General features: G+C 38.4%; 1 protein-coding gene across 14 annotated transcripts in view; it reads right to left on the bottom strand.

The window, feature by feature from the left end:
• AIG1 (androgen induced 1) overlaps positions 1 to 20320 on the bottom strand; it is a 319775-nt gene that overhangs the window by 86200 nt on the left and 213255 nt on the right. The window lies entirely within an intron of this gene.

Here is a 20320-nt window from a genome sequence, read left to right as displayed (position 1 = left end):
TGTAACCTCACCGGCACTTGGCTTCCTACCACCTGGATCATTGGCTCCTGTATTTGTTTCTTTCCTTGTTTTCCCCTAGTGCACGTAATACTTGCTTGTAATCATTCTATTTGTGTTCCGGAGATATTTTGGGTTCAGTGGGAATACAACATCACTAATCTCCACTGTTTTCAGAAGTTTAGTTAGAATTTTTACTCACTTGGTTTGGTCTCGACACAACTGTAAAAAGCAATTTTCCGAAACATTCTTGGGTTCATCACTTGATCAACTGCTATCGATTTTGAAGACTAATTATAATATAACTAATATTATTGCAGGAGGAATAAGTATTACTTTTGATACTTATGTGTTTTGGGGTCATCTTCCTTATCACCCACGGCTTCACTCATTGTTAAGCACCTTGTGTATCTATTACCTATATATTTACCGCACTGACGCGAGAACCCTGGGGATATTTATCTTAGAGCTTGCTGTCTCAGTGAGGGTGATATCACTCCCCCTCAAAGAGGTGAAAATTGGTTCTGACAGGGTGGTGAAGAAATCTTACTGTTTTTATGTGTTAAGCACAGACACATACACACACAGAACATAAACAGGTACACAGTACATCTGTGGTGTTGACATTTCATGGGCCCAGCTAGTCCACATCGGTAAAATCCAAAAGAACTGAATTGAAAGCAGGAACATAAACAGATATTTGTACCCCAATGTTCACAGCAGCACCATTCACAATAGCCAAAAGGTGTGGAAACGGTGCAGGTGTACATCTAGGATGGATGGATACACAAGACTGGTCTAGCTATACAACGTAATATTTTTCAGCCATGAAGAAGAATGACACTATGATACATGCTACAACATGACGGACCTTGAAAACATACTAAGTGAAAGAAGCCAGACGCAAAAGGACAAATAGTGTATGATTCCACCTATATGAGATACTAGAACAGGCAAATTCAGAGACAGGAAGTATAATAGAGGGGGGAGGGCTGGGGGGAGTGGGGAATAGGGAGTTAAGGTATAAGGAGTACAGAGTTTATGTCGGAGAAAATGAACATGTTTTGGATAAAGATGATGGTGACGGTTACATGACATTGTGAGTGTATTTAATGACACTGAGTTGTACAATTCTAAATGGTTAAAAGGATAAATACGCTGTGTATATTTTACCACAATACAACATTTTTATGGGTTGGAGATTGGGAACAAAAATTACCTAGAAAGGTCCCTTGGTGGGGTGTTCAATAAGGAAAGAAAGGTGGAGAAACATGGTCTTAGTGGGAAGAAATGGTCATTAGGTGCATCCAGGTCAGCTTGAATAACTGTTCAAACTAAAGGCTTTTTACCAAGAGAGGAAGCCAAGCAAGTCAAGAGTTTTCTTTCTTAAAAAGGTTGAAGGATTTGTGAGAATCAGCAGATATTAAATTTTTAGAACTACCCTATGGGATTCTGATGCATCATACTGTGTTTGTCCATAAATTAGAGGCAGTTTTCTCTTCCTAATCTTTTCTTCACTGGTGTAAGGAATGTTGTGTGCTCATCAAGTGGCTTATTAATTTCCATTGAGATAATATGCAATATCCCCAAAATGTAATACTATAAAGCTATAATTGACTTTGCAAATCAACTTATAAAATTATAATCTGACTCACCGCAAAACTGTTTCCTTAATTAGGCAAATTAGGAGCAATTCAAATTATGAATGCTAGTTACATTTTTTCTTTTTTTTTTAATTAATTAATTAATTAATTTATTTATTTTTTAATATATGAAATTTACTGTCAAATTGGTTTCCATACAACACCCAGTGCTCATCCCAATAGTTACATTTTTTCTACCTGTTCCTGGCTTTCTACTTGCTTCTGGTAGCACGAACCTTTCATTGGCAGCTTTTGGTAATGTGTCTTATGCAGGCCTCTGCTCCTCAGACACTGTTAGCAGTGTACTTTTGGTCTGAATGGAACCATCTCATACTACTGAAGAGATATAACAACCACAACCATATCCCATCTATCTGTAGATGACTCCTACATTTACATCTCTAGTCTTGACCTCTCCCTGATTTCCAGAGTTCGATACTCAGGTGACCACCACACATCTCCATGGGAGGATGCACCTCCAACCCAACACTTCCATGATGTCCTCATCATCCCTGCATTCCTAATTCCTGCATGTGTCTCCACGCCATCTAATAGCGAACATGCATCTTCCACATCTTTCACTTCTCACATCAGTGATTACTACATTATTGCAGCGGTAGTTTGGGGCAGAAAATGTGGAGTCATTTCTGACTTTTCTTTTTCTCACAACCCACACCCAATCCATCCTTGGATCCCATTGGCTCTATTTTCCAAATAGACCCAAGACATCTACTTCTCACCATGGCCACCACTACCATCTGGGTTCAAGCCATCGTCATCTCTCACTGGAACTACTGCAAGAGCTTCCTATGTCTTTGTTTCTACCCTTGCTATTGTCTGTTCAGTAGGCCATTCTCATTGGAGCAGCCAGACTGATCTAGATTACATGCAAATCAGGTTGTGGCACTACTTTGCTCAAAACTCTTGCTTCCCCTCTCACTTAGACTAAAAGCCAGAGACCCCAGGTTGTTCTTCAGGGAACTACCTAGGCTTTTCTGACTACCGGGCACTTTTCTGACTTTTCCTCTTCTTCTTGCTCACTCCACTCCGGCCACACTGACTCCCTGGCCTTCCTTAAGAACATTGAGCACATTTTATGTGTTCCTGTGATTGGCACATTACTTCTTACCCCTATCTCCCCTACAGTATGTCCAATGTTCCCTTTTGTCCTTTGGTTTTCACTCAAAGGACACCTTCTCAATTAGGTCTTCCCAGGCCACTGCATCTAAAAGTTGCAGCCTTTGTCCTCAATCTTTCTGTTCTCCATCTCTTTATTTTTCTCCCCAGCCAGTTAATTTACTGTATTTATTTTTACTTATCTGTTTATCATCTGTCCTATGAGCATAAGCATTTTTATATTTTTATCTGTTAAGTTCATTGCTAGATTCTGTGGCCCTTGGAACAGTGTCTGGCACACAGGATGCACTCAATACTTATTTATTGAATTAATAACTGAATAAAGAAATACCAAAAACAACAACATAAGCCTTTACTATATGACAGGCACTTTGACAATAACTTTAAAAAAATAATTTAAGGGGCGCCTGGGTGGCGCAGTCGGTTAAGCGTCCGACTTCAGCCAGGTCACGATCTCGCGGTCCGTGAGTTCGAGCCCCGCGTCAGGCTCTGGGCTGATGGCTCGGAGCCTGGAGCCTGTTTCCGATTCTGTGTCTCCCTCTCTCTCTGCCCGTCCCCCGTTCATGCTCTGTCTCTCTCTGTCCCAAAAATAAATTAAAAAAAAAAAAAAAAAACGTTGAAAAAAAAAATAATAATTTAAAAAATCTCCCACCTCCCCCATCTCTATGCCTTTGGTCATCAGCAAAGCTTTTCTGTAGAGAACTAGATAGTAAATAGTCTCAGTTTGGAGGCCATATGGTCTCTGTCACAACTCTCAATTCTGCCATTTAGTGCAAAAGTAGCTACAGACAGTATGTGAACAAAAGAGTGAGGTTGTGTTCCAAAAAAAAAACAAAAACAAAAACAAAAAAACAGTGGAAATGTAAAATTCTCAGGGTAGGGGAGTGGAAAACCATTCTAAGTGTGTTGCTTTGATATGGTGTGTAATCTCCTTCACCTTATTCAACCACTGTATGAGGTACGATCCCCATTTTACAGGTAAAGAAGCTGAGACTGGACTAAAGAATGTGCAGGAAAAACAGAAAGCCTGGGAAAGGAATGATGCAGAACTGACTTCTTTCCTGCTTCATGGACTTGGTTCCCTAAATGAGGATTTTACTATAGTCTCCAAAATGAAGCGAGGCTTTTCTTTTTAACAAACGTTGTCTTCACTGCACCTCAGACACAGAAGTTGTGTTATGTGGGTTTCACTGGATCCGTGTGAATGATGCACCTACTTGTTCTGACAAGTTGTGCTTTCGCCATTTGTTTCCTTGATAAGATCAGGGCTCAATTTCCGGCACAAAAATGACTCATGGCCTTGCTCATCTATCTGTGGAGAGTTCCCAGTTCTTGGTTGACTTTCAATTTCTATTTTGTTCTAAAGCCTTCCTGTCTTCGTGCCCAAATATTCTTTTTTTTTTTTTTTTTTTAACATTTATTTATTTTTGAGACAGGGAGAGACAGAGCATGAACAGGGGAGGGTCAGAGAGAGGGAGACACAGAATCTGAAACAGGCTCCAGGCTCCGAGCTGTCAGCACAGAGCCCAACGAGGGGCTCCAACTCACGGACCGCGAGATCATGACCTGAGCCGAAGTCAGCCACTTAACCGACTGAGCCACCCAGGCGCCCCCCAAATAGCTTATTCTTAAGGTAATGACACCAATTTTAATTTTAGCCTAAAAATTTGCTGCATGTGTGTGTGTGTACGCACATGTGCATATGCAGATATGCCGGTGTTCTAGTATCAGGATACTTCTGAGACTATCTATTTACTAAATATACCTCCATTTTAGTTCACTTTAATGTGCAATTAAAAAAAATGACATCTATTAATGCCTCCTATCTAAGTGCTGTGCTACACAGGTGTCTTTCGTTACAGCACAACCAAAAAGTTTCCATCAAATTCGTAAATACTGTTCTTGATCTCTTCAAAGGCAAATTTCTCCAGGGAATCTGCACTCGTTGACTCCATATCTGTACTTTGAACTCATTCCTCCCACAACAGTCTGGCTTCTTGTCTTGATACTCTACCAAAACAAAGCAGTTCATTGACATCAATTTCTCCTGGTTTTCCTCTTGTCCCTTTGGTCACTCTTCTTGGTTCTCTTTGTAAGTTCACCCTCCACTACCCAACCAGGAAATGTTGAATTTCTTTAGAGTTTGGTTTTGAAGTCTTCTTCTCATGATGTGCATTCTCAGTTAATGAATTCATTTATGTCCACTGCTTCATGTCTATAACCCCATACGTAGATATTTCACAAAACTGTGTCCTAATCCAGACCTCGCCTCTGTTTCAGAGAAGTCTATCAAACGGTCCTTAAAACACCTTAAGCATACCTCAAAACCCATACATCTAAGGCCAAAGTCATGCTGTTCTCCCTCAAATGTTGTCTTCCTCTGGCATTCCTTCTATCTGCACACGGTACTACCACTCATTCAGTTTTGCAGCTCAGATCTGGGAGTCATCTTTGCTGCTTCTCTCTCTTTTGCATCACATATATTCAACCCATTATCTTATCCCGTCAAGGTTATCTCACACACACACCTCTCCACTGTGTTGATTTTTTTTTCCGTCTCCATCACCAGCATCTTAATTTGTGTTGTGATCATCTCCGTTTGGAGTACTGGAATAGTTTCTAGTCGTCTCCACATCTACTTTTGTGTCCCTCTGATCCATCCTCACAAGTGCCAGAGTAATCTTTTTGAGCCAGAAACCCGAATGCATTATATTCCTGCTTCAAATACATCAATGGCCTCTCGCTGCTTTATGGTTAAAGACCTAAATTTTTAACGAAGTCCAGAGTGGTCATCACAGAGTGGCTTCTACCTGTCTCATACTCCCTCTCATACATGGCTCGTATTTTCATTTGGTTCCTTGATTTTACCATATTCCTTTGTGCCATGTAAATTTTTACAAGTTCCTCCTTCTGCCTATGCTGTTAGTTTCCCATCCCTTAGACATACTTCTCCTTTATATCTTAGCTCAATCAATGTAATTTCTCAGTCATCACTTAGCAGAATTTTCCTCAATCTATTAGATTAGGTCAGATTAGCTCATACAGAGCACTGAATCTATTTTTAAGCTCTTCTTTTATTAGCACTTACATTTGAATGATAACTTTATTTGAATATGTCTCCCTGCCTAGAGTGTTCTTTGAGGTGAGGGGCTGTGTCTATTTTTACTTATTGTATCACCAGCACTTATCATAATGTCTGTCACATAGTGGGAGAGTGAATGAATGAATTTGTAGCATTTAAGCTGTGATAGAAAGGATGAGCGAGAGTTGAACAAAGATGGAATACGTGTCCAAAGACCTGAAAACAAGGGAAAGTTCCCAGATATTCACGAAGAAAACATTTTTGTTGAGATCAAGGGAGAGAGGGCATGAGGGGGCAGGCAGATGCCAAACTGTAGGTGGCTTTTTAAGCCCTGGTAAGAATTACAGACTGTATTCTCCTGGGGACAACAGGAAGTCTTTGAACAGTAATGACTAAGTGTGAAACATATCAGTTGACCTGGAAACCAATGATATCAGAAATGGTGGTAGCCCAGATTGGAGCGGTAGCATTAGGAATGAAAATTAGCAGGTAGATTCAAGAAATATTTAAACCAGTGTCTATCAAACTGTAGGTCGTAAGCAGTGGCACGCTGGAGATGGTCAGGAGAGCTGGTTTTTGGATTTCGGGGATGTTTGCAAGCTCTTTGGTTGGTAGCTTAGATTCATCCATGGTGGGTATATTTACACCACAGACTCAAATGCTACACATCAGGTTCCCCCTCCCTTCCCTCCAGAAGAGATGGTTGCTAAACATTTGCCAGTAACCCATTAGTTACTAGCATTTTAAAAAGCAACAAAAGAAGAAAACATAGTAGAAATGTCAGAAAACTTTGCATAAAGTGATGATAAAAATTGCTTCGTGAAACTTGTGTTCCATTTTTGTGTGTGTGTGTGTGTGCGCGCGCACAGGCTAATGCATGCTGGCTGGGTCATGATGCAAAAGATGTTTCTTTTACTCACAGTAAAATAAATGTGAAAGACAATGATTTAGAAAATAGAATTAAGAGAACTTGGTGATTGATTGGATTTAGGCAGTGAGGGAAGTGAGATGAGCTAAGGATGAATCATAGATTCCTGGCTTGATTAACTGGGTGGAGAGTGCTGCCATTTCCTGAGATAGGGAATGCCATAAGGGAGCCCGTTTGAGGGGATGATGAGTTCAGTTTGGACATGTTGCATTTGAAGTGTCTGTAAGAGATCCAAGAGGAGATTTCCTGAAGGCAGTTACATGGGTTTGGACTGGAGAGAAAGGACTGATGTGGCAATACAGAGAGAGGGTTCATTGGCCAAAAGAAGGTGGTTGGAGCTATCAGAACAAATTGAGATCACCCAGGTAGAGTATGAGGCATGAAGCATCCATGAGAGGGCCCTGGAAAAGATCAAGATCTAAGGGGTAGTTCGAGGAGAATGAGGCTAGAAAGCAGACCAAAAGGAAAAAAAAAAAAAAAAAGGCGCTAGCGACAGGGAAAGAAGACAGAGAAGTATAATGTCTGGCAGGCAGGGGACAAGTGGGAAAAGGAAAAACTAGACAACATCTAGTAGCGCAATATATTTGAGAATTGAGACTAATTAGAAAACTGACTTTCCTCCCACAAAGTAAAAGCAAGAAACTTTCATGTTCCAAGTGGTATGTGTCTCATTCAAATCTGTTTTGGATTTTGGCCAGGTATAAATGATAACTAGTTAAGTAAAGAAAAATTGACCTTGTTAAGCTCAGTAGCTCTTATGCCACATAGAAAAATTTCATCCTACCCCCATCAGTCATGAGTTGTGGTGGTCACTGGAACCCTTGAGGAGCTGTAGTGAAGAAGGCATATCACCCTCCCCTTTTCTGATTCTGTCACCCTCATTTATCCTGAAGAGACACATGTACCTATCTTAACCACTGATGACCTTCCAATTCTTAAGATTAGTTTATTTTTAAAAGGATTTAAAAACCGCTTTTATTAGTCACATTTAGATAAGGAGCTAGACTATTTGACAGCTGGGCTATTGTTCATAAGGCTCACAGGACACAGACTCATGCAATAACAGCTAATGGCTAGCAACATTGAACTCTTCATGATAGGCACTACATTAAATGTTTTATATGAGCAACTCTTTGGAGAGGTGTCATATTATTACCATTTTGTAGATGAGGACACCGGGGCCCCGAGAGGTTCAGTAAGTGGAGAAGCAAGGATACACATTTCAGCAGTCTGGCTCTCAGCCTGTACACCAGCCTCCTCCAGTCCTCTGAGGAATAGGAAGCAATGGATGGATGGGAACAGGGCTCTGGCCAGCTTTTAATGTGCTCAGAACCAAAAAGTGATCCAAGTATGAAATCTCTGTGTAAATTTTTTTCTTTATTCCCCACTGACTATAAAAGTTATAGAAAATCTGTGAGATATAGAAATGCTGCAAAATGTAAGATAAATCAGTTTTGGTGAAGTTTTAACACAAGATTGAGTCTCTTATAAAACTCGGGGGTCAGGTTTTACAACTCCTCCCGAAGGGAGGGAAACCACTGCAGGGAGAAAGTAATAAACACTTCCTTGAGCAGAGGCACTGACTTACCTCTTAAGTAAGAGTCGCCTCATATGTGCGTTTAGTCTACTAGAATTTACTACACTGCGTGGCTGGCAGTGAGTGTGTGCTCCAGGGTGGGGCAAGATCCGGGATGTGCGATGCATCAGTTTCCTGCCCAGTGGGTCTCGGTCTGTCTCAGATGGTACCTCCAACCTGATGCTTCTGAAGGACTTGTCAAGGGAAGTTGTAAGTTTTGATTCAAATGCTGGCTTTACCCCTGGCCCTCTTTTTTAGACCTAATCATCTCAATTTGGAGCAATTCTGAAGGCTGCTTGGACCGTCTCCTGAGTATTGCAAGGAGCCTGGTTCTTGCTACATTTTTGAGAATCTAGAATTCTGCTGGATTTTTCTGGAGTTTGTGTGCTCATTCATTTATTCAGCAAACACTTCTTGAATCCCTTCTATGTGCCAGGTGGGGTGAGCAGCAGTAAGGACGTAAAGGTGTGCCCTTGAGGAGGTCATGTTGCAGAGGGCTGCCAGGGTTCCCACTGAAATGGCTGTAGGTTCCAGCGAATATGACAAAGGATATCTGCCTAGATGGGAACGGGGCTCTGGAAACAGGTCTCAAAACATTCTCCGTGGTGATATGTGCAGTAGTGCTAGAGAATTAATGCATCAATTCATAGGCAATTACCACCTAGAGGGATCCCATCTGAGGCAGTGTTGAAATATTCTCTAGCTCAGTTACAGAAGTAATTTTAGAAGTCACAGATATAATTATGTAACTGTTCATTTACTGTGGGTTTAAAAGAGTATTCAAGATAATCTTTTAAGGCATAATCATAATTTATCATTTATCGGCGTCTTTCCAATTTTCTCATTGGAGCTAGCCCAAATTTACCTACTTGGGAGGTATCTATACATGCGGCCAGTGGCCAGCGTTAAGACTGTGCACCCTGGGCGATCACATGTGGCCCTGGGCTCAGAAGGGCCCCACATTTGGTTTAATGCTCTGCTTCCCTATCTTAAAATTTGTAATCATTGTTGAACAAGGGGCTCCATATTTTTATTTTGCACTGGGCCCCACAATTATCAGCTGGTCCTGACTACGTAGCTGTGCCTCCTATACTCTGGATCAACTTCCAGCTCATCCACATAATAGGTCACCTTGAATATTATTTCACTTTGAGAACCTCAGTTTCCCTCTGTTAAAGGTGTATAAACATTACTATCTTAGAAAGGTACTCAGCAGATAACGTAAAGTTATTAGCACAGTCAACTTAGGTTAGATTTAAAAAAACAAAACAAAACAAGCAAACAGAACAAAGCAGCAAAATCTCCCCACTGCTTCTCCTTATGCAGAAATATATAATATTTTTTTCTGTACTTCTCACACACAAAGATATTTTCAAGGTTATAAGTCCCTCCACCCATCCTTGGGGAAAAACGCAAATTGTGCATGCCTCCCAGAATGAATTCCTGTAATGAGGTAATCAGGGAATGTGTTTTCTTCCTGATTCTAGATCACAAATATCAGAGTAATTTATCCACACAGACAGGCCAATAAGCTACTTCAGAATATTTTCTTCCAACACATGTCCTGGCACATGTCTAAACTGGTTGCAAGTGATTGCTTCCTTTGAGTCTTGCTTTCTACATCCTACCTGGTCTTATGGTGATGTTTCCCCGAGAGAACTCAATTTGAATTTCCCTTAATAAACTTCATGACCGGTTTTGCTTAACTTTAATCATTTGGATCTTCTTAAAGTATACAGATGCCAAACATCAAGTTGACACATTGAACATTGTAGGAAACATGTGTTCTTACTAGGAGGAGGTGGGGAGTGTGGTCAGCAAGGGACTCTTACGGCCTGAGCAATCATCAGAATTGGCTGTGATAGTGAGAAGTCCATGCACTTAACCACTATAGCTCTGCAAGGGGAAGAGGAACATCCTCAATCCCACATCAGAAAATCATAATTTTCCATATTTTGCAAAAATGATCTCTAATGACTCCCTAGCACATTTTGTGCTTCTCCCTCTCATAGATTCTTATTTTTAGGACTCGAATGTTCTGGTTATCCCTGCCATGAATACAGCTTCCTTGAACCTGCTGCCTCCCTGAACTAACAATCTCTCTCTCTCCCTCTCTCTCTAATTGCCAGCTTTCTTTAATAAACAGCAAATTTCCAGACATTTCTTGAGCTCTTGCTTTGTGCCAGTGCCCAGTCTCAAATCACAGTGAGGCCAACTCTGCATTATTTGTCACATCTGTCCTCTGTGTGCTGCTTCTAGAACTGTTAAATGTTTCTTTTTCCATTCAATAAATATGGACCAGTGTCTAGAATGTGTCAGACACATAAATGGAGCAGTAGGTAAGGTAAATGTGGTCATACTCTTGTGACGGGGTTCCCAATATTAACAGAAATATAGACATTAGATGACACCATGGTGTTATGCCCTTGCTACTGCAAGGCAGGGGTGGTAGAATCAATTATTATTTTTCAAGTTGAGTTGTACGGTTTGTTTTTCAACTTCATTTTGATTTTATCAGAACTAAACCATCAAAAGCTCTAGAAAGTTTATATTAAAAACAAAGTCCCTGCCATACCCAACTGGAGCCCTTAGTCTCCTTGCTATGCCTTGTCCTGATCCCCAGTGAAGGCCTTATTTAACAATGTTAGCTGTTTTTTTTTTAGCGTTTATGTCTATATCTCTCTTTTTTTTTTAATTAATTTATTTTGAGAGAGAGAGAGAGAGAGAGAGCAAGTCAGGGAGGTACAAAGAGAGAGGGAAGGAGAGAGAATCCCAAGCAGGCTCTGCACTGCCAGCACAGAGCCCAACACAGGGCTTGAACTCCGAAATCATGAGATCATGAGCTGAGCCGAAATCAAGAGTTGGAAGCTTAACTGACTGATCCACCCAGGCACCCTTATATCTGTGTTTCTTAACAATAGCCATATATTGTGCATATTCTTGATTTGTCAACTTTAGACAGTATCTTCTGATTACTAATATGGAAGATATGGGTTCAGCCATCTTATAACTCCTTCCCTCCTTTTTTCTTATCTTTCATCCACCAAATATATTTCTATCATATTTAGGCAGGCTAAATCAGTCTTCTGTATTTAATTATTTTCCTTATGCTTTTGGTGTTGTGTCTAAAAATTCCACCAAACCCAAATTCCTTATGTTTTCTTCTGGAAGTTTACAGTATTGAGCTTGACATTTAGATTTATGATGCATTTTGAGTTTGTTTCATAAAAGGTTTAAGGTTTGTATCCAGATTGAGATTTTGTTTTCATATGGACTTCCAATTGTTCCAGTACTATTTGTTGAAAAGATATCCTTTATCTATTGAATTGCCTTTGTGTCTTTGCCAAGTATCGGTTGACTATACTTATGTGGATCTATTTGTGGGCCCTTTATTCAGTTATATTAACCCTTGTGTCTATTTTTTTCACTAGGGCCACATTGTGTTGATTACTGTAGCTTTATAGTAAGTCTTGATGTCAGGTAGTATCAGTTCTCCAGTTTTCTTTTTCTTCAACATTCAGTTGGCTATTTTGGGTTCTTTGCCTTTCCACATAAGCCTTAGAATTGGTTTGTCAAGATCCACAAAATAACTTGCTGGGATTTTGATTGGACCTATGTTGAATCTATAGATCAAGCTGATAAGAATTGACATCTTAATAATATTGGGTCTTCCAATTCAAGAATATAGACTCTTTCTCCATTTACTTACCTGTTATTTATTTCTCTCATCAGGGTTCTCTAATTTTTGCGTATAGATCTTGTACATATTTTGTTTGACTTATATCTAAGAATTTCATTTTTTGGTGCTATTGTAAATGATACTGTTTTCAATTTGAAAGACTAACTGTCCATTGCTAGTATATAGGAAATCAATTCATTTTAGTGTATGAACCTTGTATCCAGTGACTAATTAGTTCCAGGAGGCCTTCTGTTAATTATTTGGAATTTTCTGCATAGATAATCATGTCATCTGTGAACAAAGACAGTTTTATTCTTTCCTCTTAATCTCTGCATAACTTTCCTTTCCTTTCTTGTCTTATTGCACTGGTTATTGAAAAGAAGTGGTGAGAAGATATTCTTGCCTTATTCCCAGTCTTAAGGAGAAAGCATCCAATTTTTTGGTGGTTTTTTTTTTTTTTTTTTTTTTTTTTTTACCGTTAAGTGTGATGTTAGCTTAGGTTTTTAAATAGATGGTTCTTTACCAATTTGAGGAAGTCCTCCTCAATTGATACTTTGCTGAGTTTTTCTTTTTTAAAAATCATGAATAGGTGTTGGGCTTTGTCACATTCTTTTTCTGCATCTATTAATATGATCATATTATTTTTCCTCTTTAGGCTGTTAATGTGGCGGATTATATTAATTGATTTTTGGAATGTTGACTGGCTTTGCATACCTGGAATAAATTCCACTTGATCTTTGTGAACAATTCCTTTTATACATTGTTGGATTATATTTGCTAATATTGTTGAGGATTTTTGTATCTATGTTCATGAGAAATACGTGTCTGTAGGTTTCCTTTCTTCCAATGTTTCTAATTTTGATATTAGGATAATGCTGGCTTCATAGAATCAGTTAGAAGTTGTTCCTTTTGCTACTATATTCTGAAAAAGATTGTGGATACTTAGTATCATTTCTTCCTCTAAATGTTTGGTAGAATTCACCAGTGAAACCATCTGGGCCTGATGCTTTCTGTTTTGGAAGGTTATTAATAATTGATTCAATCTCTCTACTAGTTTAGGCATATTCATATGATCTATCTCCCCTTGAGTGAGTTTTTGTAGAATGGTTCATTTCATCTAGATTATCAAATTTGTGGGCATAGACTTGTTTACAATTTTCCTTTTATTTTTTTAATGTCATTGGGATTAGCAGTGAGACTCCTCTTCAATTTCTGTTAGTAATTTATGTCTTCTCTGTTCTTAATTAGCCTAACTAAAGCTTAATAAATTTTACTGATCTTCACAAAGAATTACTTTTGGTTTTGTTTATTTGCTGTGTTAAATTTCACTGATTTTTGCTCTGATTTTTATTATTTCCTTTCTTCTGTTTGCTTTTAACTTAAATTGCTCTTTTTTCTCTAGCCTAAAGTGGAAACTTAAGATTATTGGTTTTAGAACTATTTCTTTTCTTTCTTCTTAAAAACATTTAAAAATGTTTATTTATTTTTGAAAGAGAGAGAGAGAGAGAGAGAGAAGGAAAGAGAAAGAGAGAAAGAGAGAGAGAGAGAAAAAAAAACACATGAGTGTTTTCTGAGTGAAAGCTCAGAGCCTGACATGGGTCTTGAAATCATGAACTGCGAGATCATGACCTGAGCCGAAGTCAGATGCTTAACCAACCAAGCCACCCAGGTGCCCCTATCTATTTCTCTTCTAATATATGCATCCAATGTTCTAAATTAACCTCTAAGCACTGCTTTCTCTGAATCCTACACATTTTGATAACTTACATTTTCATATTTTTTTCAGTTCACAATATCTTAAATTTCTTTTGACATTTATTCTTTGGCACATGTGTTATTTATTAATGTGTTACTTAATCTCCAAATATTTTGAGATTTTCTAGCTATCTTTCTGTTACTGATTTGTACTTTAACCCCACTGTGGACCATGAACATACTTTGTATGATTTCTATTCTTTTAAATTTGTTCAGGTGTGTTTTATGGTCCTGTATATCTGTATGTGAGCTTCAGTAGAATGTGTACTCTGCTCTTGCTGAATATAGTATCCTATACATGTCAATTAGATTGAGCTGATAGATGGTATTGTTCAGGTCAACTATATTCTTGCAATTTTTTTTTTTTTTGCCTGCTTAATCTATCAATTACTGAAAGAGGTATTGAAGTTCTAACTGTACTAGTGGATTTGTATATGTCTTCTTGCAGTTATATTAGTTTTATCAGTTGTTAGAGGCATACACATTAAGATTATTATGTCTTCTTGGAAAATTCATCCCTTTATCATGTAATGCTTCTCTTTGTCCATGATAATTTTGTTTGTTCTGAAGTGTGTTTTGTCTGAAATAAATACAGCTACACCATCTTTATTTTGACTGGCATTATTATGTCATGGATTCCTCTATCCCTTTATGCTAGTCTATGCCTTTACATTTTAAGTAGGTTCCTTATAGGTAACACATATTTGGTACTGTTATTTTATCTATTCTGACACTCTTTGTCTTTAAATTCCTATATTTAGACCATTCGCATTTAAAATAACTATGGATACAGTTGGATTAATAACTGCATTGTTTGTTTTTCTATTCATTGTACTTGTTTCTTGTTTTTCTTCTCCCTCTTTTCTGTTTTTCTATGCTTTAATTAATTTTATATGCTTTCATTTTCTCTTCTCTCTTAGAATGTCAATTATGCCTCTTTTTTTGCAAATTTTTTTTCTAGCATTTCCCTAGAGCTGCAATACACATTTACAACAAATGTAAATCAACTTTCAAATATCGATTCATAGACAGTAAAAATACCTAATAATAAAGTATTCTCAATTTCTCCCTTCCATCCCTTATAACTTTATTGTTACTCATTTCACTTATCCACATACGATAATCACCCATACAAGTTTCTGTAGATCCAAGTTTCTGACCTGATTTTCCTTCTCCTTTAAGAACATCTTAAAAAAAAAAAAGTTTATTTATTTTGAGAGAGACAGGGCGAGAGCAAGAGAAGGGGAGAGGCAGAGAGAGAGAGGGAGAGAGAGAATTCTAAGCAGATTCCATGCTGTCAGCACACAGTCTGATGTGGAGCTTGATCTCATGAACCGTGAAATCATGATCTGAGCTGAAATCAAGAGCTGGATGCTTGGCTGACTGACTGAGCCACTCAGATGCCCCTTAAAAACATCTTTTAACATTTCTTCTAGGGCAGGTCTGTGGGCAATGAATTCTCTCAGTTTTTTGTTGCCTCAGAAAAATCTTTATTACTCCTTCACTTTTTATTTTTTTTAAGTAAACTCTACGCCCAATGTGGGGCTTGAACTCACAACTCTGAGATCAAGAGTCACATGCTCTACTGACTCAGCCAGCCAGGCATCCCTCCTTCACTTTTAAAGAATAATTTTCTTCAGTGTAGACTTTGAGGTTTTTGTTTTCTTTCAGTGCTTTAAATATTTTACACCACTCTTTTCTTGCTTGCAGTGATTTCTGATGAGAAGTATGCTATAAATTCTATCCTCATTATTTTATAAGTAAAAGGTATCCTCCTCCACTTCTCCAACCCTGTTCCAGCTTCATTCAAGATTTTGTTTTTGGTTTTTTGCAGCGTGAATACAGTATTTGTAGATGCTTTTGGTGCTTATCCTGCTTGGTATTCTCTGAACTTCCTGGATCTGGATCTGTGGTGTGGTGTCTGTCATTAATTTTGGGAAATTCTTGGCCATTACTACTTTAAATATTTCTTCCACTCTGTACACTCTTCACCTTCTGGATTCCAATTCTGGTATATTACACATCTTGAAATTGTTTATCCATTAAATTTATGTCTATTAAACAGAGGCAAAAATGTTGATTTTTGCCAGAATTCTATCAGTCTAGCCCTTCCTTCTGTCTGGCTCCAGAGGCTCTGCTTCCACTCCTTCCTGCTCACTTCCTGTCCCACTGTATCTCCTTTTTCTTGGGCCTGCTGACCTTGAATAGTAGTTTCTGGGCCTGCTGACCTTGAATCTATCCTTTGCCCTGATTTCATTTTTGTCAGTCCACTGGGAAAGCCCACATTCCCCCTCTTATCCACCCCACCTGAAAGGTGAATGGATGCTTCTTAACAGCTTCAAGCTGGAAACCTTCAAACTTTGATTCAGTTTAAATTTCTTCCATGTCAATCCTGGGTCCTTTCCATTTCTGCATCACTGGCCAAATTCATATCTAATTTCCTATTTAAAATTTTGTTTAATGTTTACTTATTTCTGAGAGAGAGAGAGAGAGAGAGAGAGAGAGAGAGAGAGAGAGACGGACAAAGAATCCAAAGCAGGCTCCAGACTCCAAGCTGTCAACACAGAGCCTGATGCGGGGCTCAAACTCATGAACCGTGAGATCATTACCTGAGCCAAAGTTGGGCGCTTAACTGACTGAGCCACCCAGGCATCCCTCTAATTTCCTATTCCTGTTCTCCATCTCACTGAAGTTTTTTTTTAAAGTATTTTAAAATGTATTTAATATATGGTAGAATTTTAACATACTTCCATGCATGTTACACCTACTTAGGGTCATTTATAATGAAGGCTACAACAACTCAGGAAAGCCATACAATGCCCTGTGGAAATCTCATAAATTAAAGTAGCTAAAACTGAAACACTAAAATCCTACCAGTTCATAAATGTTTTCAGATCTAGCCTGGGGGAAGGAGAAAATTAAATTAAATTAAATTAGAGTTATACTTTTTACTCTCCTGAGTAAGTGGCAAAAATGATGTTTTAGCAGAGCCAAATAGAAGAACGATGCTAAGCCTTAGTAAATTCTTCTTTTTATTTGAATGAATGCACACCAGGTGACTTCTCTGGTGATCTCTGTTAGAACAAGACATGGCCGCATAATAAAGCTCCCATGTGCTGCTACGGGCTCAAATAATTGAGTCACAACCAAAGGGAAGTGACACTTACCAGAATGTATTTTTTTTAGACAAAGACAACGAGAAATCCAGGTGTTGAGTCACTAAAGAAAAATGAATATATACACAAACACAACAAAAATTCAAAGCTATTTTCATTCTTCAGTGTTATCCTTGTATCTTAAAAAAGTTGATTTCTTCCAGGTTTACATAACACTCTTATTAGTGTACAGTTGCAAACTCGTATTTTATCAGGTTCAGCACTGATGAAACGATTCTACCCATCATTACTTGTTCCTAGAGTAATAAGATGAGACCTCTGAAGGTCATTAATAGGACACAAGGTAATGAGATCAAAGGGTCACCAGTCACACTTGGTGGATGGCTGCTGTAAAGCAAACCTGAGGAGACAGCATTCCCTCCATTATTGTCACACTCAAAGACTAGCTTCCTGACTATCCTGGTATTATTAATATTCTATTTCTTTTCATTAAGCAGTGACACAGTGAGTATTTGGATACTGTCTATGTTACAAACGAGAATAACAAAAGAAGGGCTGCTACCATGGAAACCTACCTGATGGCCTTTGTGGTGAGCTCCTTGCTACTTGAATGCAAGCAAACTCCCCACAACAAAGAGCCGATCAACGTTAGGCATAAAGCTTCTATGCAAGAGCACTGATTATTAACTTTAATGAATGCCTTGAACATTGCAATTCAAGGCAGCATTATTCTTGTCCAACCTCATTAATAGATAAGCACAGGGGAACTTGCATTAAGATATACTTTGGATTGCATAGCAAGAGCCAATTTAAGGCCATCTCTCACTATTTGTCTGTTGTAAAAATAAGCTATATAACTAGTTTAAAGATGCATGCACTTAGAAATAAACTATTAAAAGCAAACTAAGAAGCTGGACTGTTGCCAGCTACATTTCAATAGATCAACTTCACTTAATTTGTATGTGTCAGATATTTCTTCCTCTACACAGTGCCTTCCTCAGAAGAAAATTCATTCAAAGTCTTGGAGCATACAGTGTTTTAAATGTAGCTATATTTTCTGTGTGGTTATTTTAAAGAAGGATTTATTTGGTCAAGTTCAGGCAATATCCCTATTAACGCAGTATGCTATTAAAAATCCAGATATTCCGTAGTTTAATGATTTTGAGGAGTATGCACAGCCAAAATTTTAACTAACAAACAGGAATAAAAAGTTAAGTTAACAAAATTGATGGTAATGGGGAAAGCATATTACTAAGTTTTCTTTCTTCTGAAAAAGCACTTTGACCCTCTTCAATGTCAATTAAGATGCTATTATTAATGCTAGATTATATTTTAAATTCTGGCTAGGACTCTATTCTTTTCTACATGTGTCCACCTGAGAGAGTAGCCTCTTGTCACTTTCCAGTTTTGTTCTAGACATCCTCATTCAAGAATGGAACGGCAAATGTGGACAAAGAAAAACAACGGGAGAATTGATAAGCTAATATTTCTGAAAAATTTATTTTATTTTATTTTGGGGAGTTAACAGTAAATTATTTATTTATTTATTTATTGTTATATGAAATTTATTGTCAAATTGGTTCCATACAACACCCAGTGCTCATCCCAACAGGTGCCCTCTTCAGTGCCCATCACCCACTTTCCCCTCCCTCCCACCCCACATCAACCCTCAGTTTATTCTCAGTTTTTAAGAGTCTCTTATGGTTTCCCTCCATCCCTCTCTAACTTTTTTTTTCCCTCTTTCAAGCTTATAGTCCAGTGGTAGTGCAGGGGTGAGGTTTTTTTTTTAATTTATTTTTATTTTTATTTTTTTTCAACGTCTTTTATTTATTTTTGGGACAGAGAGAGACAGAGCATGAACGGGGGAGGGGCAGAGAGAGAGGGAGACACAGAATCGGAAACAGGCTCCAGGCTCCGAACCATCAGCCCAGAGCCTGACGCGGGGCACGAACCCACGGACCACGAGATCGTGACCTGGCTGAAGTCGGACGCTCAACCGACTGCGCCACCCAGGCGCCTCGGGGTGAGGTTTCAAAGTAGTGCTGTAAGTGCTGTGATGGAGTGATTAGGGATACCAGGGGACACTTGAGAGGGGCACCTAACACCAACCAGAGTGTCAGGGATAATGTCTTGGGGGAATTGATGTCTGATCTGAGACTCCAAAGATAGATGGCAAAAGGAGGTAAATCCTGGAAGAAAATGGTCCCCACAGAGAGAAAGACATTGCCAACACCAGAGCTGAGTGAAATAAAGTTCAAGAAACTGCAAGAAGTTTAGTAGAACTGGTGAATGCAGTTATGGGGAAGAGGCAGAGCTCACTTCAGAGGGTTTTGTGTGCCATAAAAGTATATGATAGTGCAGCATTATTTTATGGCCTCAAATTCAACCAGGTATCCCTATGGCCTGAAATATGCTTTCCTGTATGCTCTTTCTCCCTTTAACTACATGGATATTTTAATCAACTGAATGAATGGATAAACATGTGAATATATATATATATATATATATATATATATATATATATATTCATGGTGAATATATATATATTCACCACACACACACACACACACACACACACACTGGAATATTACTTGGCGATCAAAAAGAACGAAATCTTGCCATATGCAGCAATGTGAATGGAACTAGAATGCATTATACTAAGCAAAATAAGTCAGTCACAGAAAGACAAATATCATATGATTTCATTCGTATGTGGAATTTAAGAAACAAAACAGATGAACATAAGAGAAGGAAAGGAAAAATAATATAAAAACAGAGAGGGAGGCGAACTGTACAAGACTCTTAAATACAGAGAACAAAATGAGGGTTGCAGCAGGGGTGTTGGATGGGGGGATGGGCTAAATGGGTGATGGGCATTAAGGAGGACACTTGTTGGAATGAGCGTTGGGTGTTATATGTGTGAATCGCTAAATTCTACTCCTGAAACCATTACTACACCATATGTTAACTAACTTGGATTTAAACAAAAGAAAAAAAGAAAAAAATTCCATTATGGATCTGTATCTAAGTATTAAACTACTTATTGAGTAAAATAAACAGCTAAAAAACCCCCAACTATGTGGATACTTTATTCATTACCCTTCCATCTTTAGCCAAAAAGCTGGAAATTATCCAAAAATGTCCATCAACCCAAATGTTTGTCCATGAATGGATAAACAAATTGTGCTATGTCTGTGGAATATTATTTGGCTATAAAAAGAAATGCAGTGGTAATAAATGCTACGACATGGATGAATCTTAAAAAAAATCATGATGAGTGAAAGATGCCAGACACAAAAGGCCACATATTGTATGGTTCCATTTATATGAAATATCCAGGATAGGCAAATCCATAGAGACAGAAAGTAGGGTAGTTATTTCGGAGGCTGGAGGAGGGGAGAATGGGG

This window comes from Neofelis nebulosa, chromosome 6 (genome assembly GCF_028018385.1).
Source record: "Neofelis nebulosa isolate mNeoNeb1 chromosome 6, mNeoNeb1.pri, whole genome shotgun sequence".
NCBI classification, from domain to species: Eukaryota; Metazoa; Chordata; class Mammalia; order Carnivora; family Felidae; genus Neofelis; species Neofelis nebulosa.
This window is presented reverse-complemented; position numbering and strand designations above follow the sequence as displayed.